The following is a 6,263-nucleotide window of genomic DNA, read 5'->3' as shown; positions in this document are numbered from 1 at the left end:
CGAGAGGCTGCTCTACTACCTTGGATTTTTTTCGCTCGTCCCAAATTAATGTCCTTTAGCTAATGAAGACGTTTCTCATGCTGTCTGCTAACGGTGGGTATTGTTCTCCCCAAAGGAGAGGGGAACTGTCAAAGCCAACTGGGCTCCTTGCTGCTACCTTAATGAGCCATGTTATTAACCCAAGTGTGGTCTGACCCCGATCTCACCCCATTTGGGGACAGCCCCAGACAGGGTCACCACCTTCTCCCATGCACGCGTGGCAAACCTTTTCCATTTTAACCACAAAGTGTGTTTAATGCATTAAATGCAAGCGTTTCTATGCTGGTACCCTTTAGAAGATGCTTTTTGCAAGACTTGAGCCCACTCCCCCTCATCCAAACTAGTGATGGGTGTCCTGTACCAAGACTCATCTTCCCAAGCTTATTATTACTTTCATATTTTTATTTATTATTCCCCTTTTTTCTTCTTGATATTCTCTGTATTGATCCCTTCCTCAAGCCTCATTATCTCACCTGGCTGCTAACGTGCCAGGGCAGCTGGTGAGCTTCTTGTATTTGCAAACTCCCAGCAAATGCTATTAAACAGAAGCCTCCCTTTAATGACTGTGCCGACAAAAACGAATACATAAAACCCCAGGGCTCTGGTTTAGGAAAGATTTTTTTGCTTATTCTCTGAAAGATGCTGCCTGAGGGGCTGCAAGGGGCTCAGGGCAGCCCCCCCCCCACACACACCCCCGGCCACAGAAGCTTGCAGTGGGAGGTTTTTTGGACTTAAAATGGAGATTTTTTGCTACCTTGAAGGGTTAGAATTGGTTGGGGGGTGATTTTTCTTTTTTTTCCTTTCAGGTGTGTTTAAGGAGAAACAGACTCATGACCTTTGTCCCGGCAGGAGGATGCATCATGCATGGAGCATCTCATATGCAAGCATCCATGCAGTTGCTTTCACAGTGGTCCACAGAGGACGAGAAGAGACATTTGTTGTGCCAGCATGGCTAAAATCAGGTATGGACAATGGGGACCTTCCATCACGCTTCCATCACCTCCTTTCTTCCCAGGCACAACTTCACTCCCGGATTCTCTACCTACCCGCCCCCAGCAGCGCAGGGGGACGGGGAATGGGGTTTAAGGTCAGTTCATCACACGTCTCTGCTGCTTCATCCTCTTCAGGGTCAGGACTTATGACGCTCCTCCCCTGCTCCAGTGTGGGGTCCCTCCCACAGGAGACAGTCCTCCACGAACTTCTCCAATGTGACTCCTTCCCACGGGCTGCAGTTCTTCACAAACTGCTCCAGAGTGTGTCCCTTCCATGGCTTGCAGTCCTTCAGGAGCACACTGCTCCAGCGTGGGTCCCCCACAGGGTCACAAGTCCTGCCAGAAAACCTGCTCCAGCCTGGGCTCCTCTCTCCACAGATCCGCAGGTCCTTCCAGGAGCCTGCTCCAGCGTGGGCTTCCCATGGGGTCCCAGCCTCCTTTGGGCATCCCCCTGCTCTGGCGTGGGGTCCTCCCTGGGCTGGGGGTGGATATCTCCTCCACCATGGACCTCCATGGGCTGCAGGGGGACAGGACAGCCTGCCTCACCATGGTCTTCCTCACTGGCTGCAGGGGAATCACTGCTCCGGCGCCTGGAGCATCTCCTCCCCCTCCTTCTGCACTGACCTTGGTGTCTGCAGGGTTGTTTCTCTTACACGTTCTCACTCCTCTCTCTGGCTGCTGTTTCTCTGCCCGCTGCAACTTCTTTCCCTTCTTAAAAATGTTATCCCTGAGATGCTACCACTATTGCCGATGGGCTCGGCCTTGGCCGGTGGCGGGTCCGTCTTAGAGCCGGCTGGTGTTGGCTCTGTCGCACACAGGGGAATCTTCCAGCAGCTTCTCACTGAAGCCACCCCTGTAACCCCCCCGCTACCAAAATCTTGCCACACAAACCCAATACAAGCCTCCACCCAAATCAGGCTCTTTGTCCATCTGTATGCCCTCATCCATGTTGCAAAGAGGATGGAGAGCGATGGTTTTGTGAGCAGCCCCTGTCCTAAAGTCCCTCTGAGTGATTGAAAAGCTCCTCCTGGTTTGGGCTGGCCAGGGGATTAAGGATGTTCTGGTCATGCTCTGGGCTGAAAGTTGGGATGAATTATGCATGGCTATGCCTTCCACCTTGGTGTGGGGTGTAGGTGGGCAGAGGCTCGTGGATGTGTCATGGTCCAGGTCCTGCAGTGGGATTGTGACTTGGCCACCAGCCTGGAGGGTGGTTGTAGGTCCTTGGGATGAACTCTTGCTGTGGGAAAAGGTGGGGACGGCTTGGTGGGGTCCCTTGGCTCACCTGAAGAGCTGCTGTGGGGAGGGTGTGTCCCCAGGGCGTGCCACGCTGATATGTCTGAAAAGTGCCGTGGTGGCATCTCTGAAGGTTGCCGTGGTAGTATGTCGCAAAGGTGCTCTGGTGGCTTTTCCCAGGGTGTGCCATGTCCCAAAAAGGATGGAGATGTCGAGCTGTGATGGATGGGATTGCTGTGGCTTTTTTTTCTTCATCTTAAAGAACCTGCTCTGCTAACTCAATGTCCCATTGCAAAGGAAGAAGTGTGGCTGGAGGAGCCGTGTCCTCTGAGCAGACAGTGCCTGCGTGGGTAATAAGCTGGATTATGAGATGCCTGAGCTGGCCACAGTGACCGAAGGAGGAAATTTCCTTTATTCCCCCAATATTTGGGTGTGGAAAACAAATCTGAGAAGTTTCTAGGAGGGGTACGTGGTCCAGCCGTGGCGTTGCAAAGGGAAAGCAGCCTCGCTGTGCTTTCCCCGCTGCTTCTTCCCCAGGAGATATAAGCAAAGCCGGTTCTCTTCCTCTCTGCCCATCATCCTCCTCTGTAGCCTTTAATCAAGCCGGTTTGATTCCTCCTGGATTTCCCCCCTCCTCCTTGCAAGCTGCGGGTGGAGAAAAAAATAGAAATAAATTTATAATAATAATAATCATCATAACAAGCAGCGTGGGAGCCCGGGGGGGGAAGGAGCAAAGAAGAAATTGCTTTGAGCTGCAAAGGCAGGACCGCTCTGAAGATGGGCTCGCCTGAGATTTGGGATGAGAAACCTGCCTTGAAAGGAGCAATTAAAAGAGGAAAGCAATTAAATTGCTGCAGAAAAGTGGGGTGCAGGAGCTGGGGTGGGATGGAGAGGGCTGGGGGGTTACACTGGGTGCTGCATCCCTAGCAATGATCCTTGCTCCTGCATTTAGGAGCACTCAAATACTGCATGTATATGTATTATATATTTTATATGTATACATATCTATATATATATAAAAAAAAAAATATATATATGCATCAGAGAAGAATATTATTTCCATGGGATGAAGTTAGGGTCTTTCTGAAGGTGTTTGGTTATTAAGTCCTGAGGAAGTGTGGCGGCCGGAGGGCTTTCGGCATGGAAATTATTCCATCAAACACAACAAGTGGCTGCCAGGCAGGATGAAAGCGAGCTTTGCTTAAAAAAAACAACTTGATAAACCAGACCTGATCTGCAAATGTTTTTCTTGCTGTAGCAAGCGGTGAAGTCCCTTGGGCTCAGTTTCCCTCCCGGCTTGGTGGATGCAACCTCCTCAAGCACCCATTGAAGGGTGGTATTTCCCTCTTGCTGGGCATGGGAAGAATTTAGGGATTAAAATCTTTGCTTGCCATTAAAATCCTTTCTGGTTATATTTATTATTTCTTTCTTTTTTTCTTTTTGCATGCCCCCTCCCCAGGCTATAGGGCAGGAGAGGCTCTACTTCCCCTCCATCTCTTTATTTCTAAGGGTCTCTCTGCACTAATTAAACTTAATTACAGCAATAAATTCATCTTGGGTCTGGTTTTCATCCAGTCCCTCTCCCCCATCCCACTCAGGGCAAGGAGCCTGGAGCTGGTATATACACACCTATAATGATAGATATTTATGAAAAAAACCTCAATTTGGGATATATTCCTCCAGAATTCACCAAATTTAGTGCAAATCCTTCAGGATCCAGCCCTTAAACCACCCTTGGGGCCAGGCTCTGTGGTGGCAGAGGCTCCATCCTGCTTTTTGCAGCAGCTCCAGTGGTAAGGCCATTGTCACACACATGCTTCCCATGGGGAAATGGGGATTTGGAGCAGTTTACAGGGGAATCAGCAGCTTTTTTTTTTTTAAAAGAAAGCATATCTGAGGAGTGGTTACGTATGTAAAACAGTGCTAGAAAGGCTTATGCAGCACTACCTCCCCCTATATATATCTAAATAGATATATCCCGTGGCCATAATGCACAAATGAATAGGCTGGCAATTGTCATTCCCAGGCAGAAGAGCTCAGACAGCTTAGTTTAACTAGGAAAAAAAATTTAATCCCATTTTTTCTTATTTTTTCCTGGAATGAGATCTCTGCTGGATAGGAAGAAATGGCATTTTCTCTCATCTCTCCTCCTTCATCCTCAATCTCATCAAAATAGATTGGGAATGTCTCAGCATCCCTCATTTACATCCTTGCCCAGCCTCTTTGGGGGGTCACAGCCCTGAACCCCCCCAGAGCTGTTTAGCCCCACCAGTGCCTTCTCCACAGTAACTCAAACTGCAATGATTAGCCAAATAAAATTTCCATCTGTTGAGGACTTTCCGGGAGTTATTACCGGCAATAAAACCCATACGAGGCGAACGACGTATCTGAGGGGTAAGTGCCTCTATTACAAGCAAAAGTGACTTTTAAATAAGGTTACGGGCTTCCTTATTAGCCTGAAAAACCCCATTTTGGATAGCCTGGAAGGGTTGTCCTCTAAATCCTGGAAAAAATCCCACTGGGAACAGCTTTCCCAATGGATAAATGTGAGGAATTAATTGCTCCAGCTTGGTGGAGGAGGTTTTGGGTACTGGGGTGCTTCTGCAGCCCTGGGCTCCCTCGGGATGCAGCGTCTTTGGGGATCAGAGCTTGCAAACCATGCCCACAAGCATCACTTCATCCCCTAAATCTCGTTTCCCTTCAAAACAACTCAAGGAGCCGGCGTCCTTCGCTCATCCCTTATCTGACGTGATTGAAGCTGCCGGGGTTGGACGTGCAAATCCTGCCCCCCCTCTCTTAATTGAAGTGGAGGGTTAACGGCTGCGGCTCTTTGCACGCTCTCCCAGCGGGGAAATGGCTGCCTGCTTAAAAAAAGATGGGATGCAGAGCTGTTTTTCCAACCTCCTCTTACTCTAAATGAGCTGGGTAGCAAAATGCGATGCCCCAGAAGGGTGACTGGATGCTCCCATCGAGCCTTTTTAAGGGAGGAGGAAGGATTGCGTGCAGCAGGATGGGTGCCAAGGTGCAAAGCCTGTTGCAGGTGGATGGCTGGATGCTAAACCCAGCTGTATTGCAGGGGGATTTGCTGCCCTGCAGCAAAAAAAAAGAGGGATATTTCAAAATGCAGCTGCATCTCCAGCCTATTTTCCCTCACACGTGCGGCCGGCTGCTGCAAACATCGAGCTGCACCCAGGTTGCATCGTGTCAGCTTGTAAAAAAACTATTGGGGTGTTTGCACAAAAAAGCTTCAGCAAAACAAAGCCGCAGGGGTTGAGGGGGACGACTGATAGAGAGCAGCGGGATGGAGTCACCTCCCGCAGTTAACAGGCAATATTTGTGCCCTCTTAATTCCTCCAAGTGAATTTTTCCTCAGCAGTTTGGAAGGATTAAACCTTACTGAACAGCAGGTAATAATCCCAACACTGGCGAATGCTTAACCAGCCGGTGGCTGGCTGCGTCCTCAGCCCGGCAAGCGAGGGTTTTCCCCTGCCCAGGGCACCTCCAAAGCAGGCATGTTGCATCTCGGTTTGCTAGCAGTCAAGAATTGGGTGGCAGCTCGCCTGGGGATGCTTAAATTCCCCAGGATGCTATTTATTCCTTGAGATTTAGCAGCGACGGAGAGCAATTTCTAGCTCGACACCTTTATTTTCTCACCTTTGCAACCGCTGAAGGGCACAGGTGCTGCAGCAGCATCCGTGCAGTGTGGCTGGGGGGGTGTATTTGGCATTGCAAGGGAGACAGCAAAGGGCTGTGGGATTTGGGGTTCATCCCCCGACCCCCATCTAGGAGGTATTTTGGCAGCGCTGGAGCTTGCAAAAGACCATGCTGCGGCTCGGCGTTAACCCGGTTTGGGTTTGGCTGCCAGCCCGGCACCAGCTTAGCCGGGCTGGCATTCAGACCCCGCTCAGTGTGCTTTAATTGCCTCAAAACTGGCTTTATCCTTCCCCTTGAGCTGGGCTTTGCTTTTCCAAAGGAGCTAGGTCCTGCCCAAATGCCCCG

The sequence above is a fragment of the Accipiter gentilis genome, chromosome 1 (genome assembly GCF_929443795.1).
Source record: "Accipiter gentilis chromosome 1, bAccGen1.1, whole genome shotgun sequence".
Taxonomy (NCBI): Eukaryota; Metazoa; Chordata; class Aves; order Accipitriformes; family Accipitridae; genus Astur; species Astur gentilis.
This window is presented reverse-complemented; position numbering follows the sequence as displayed.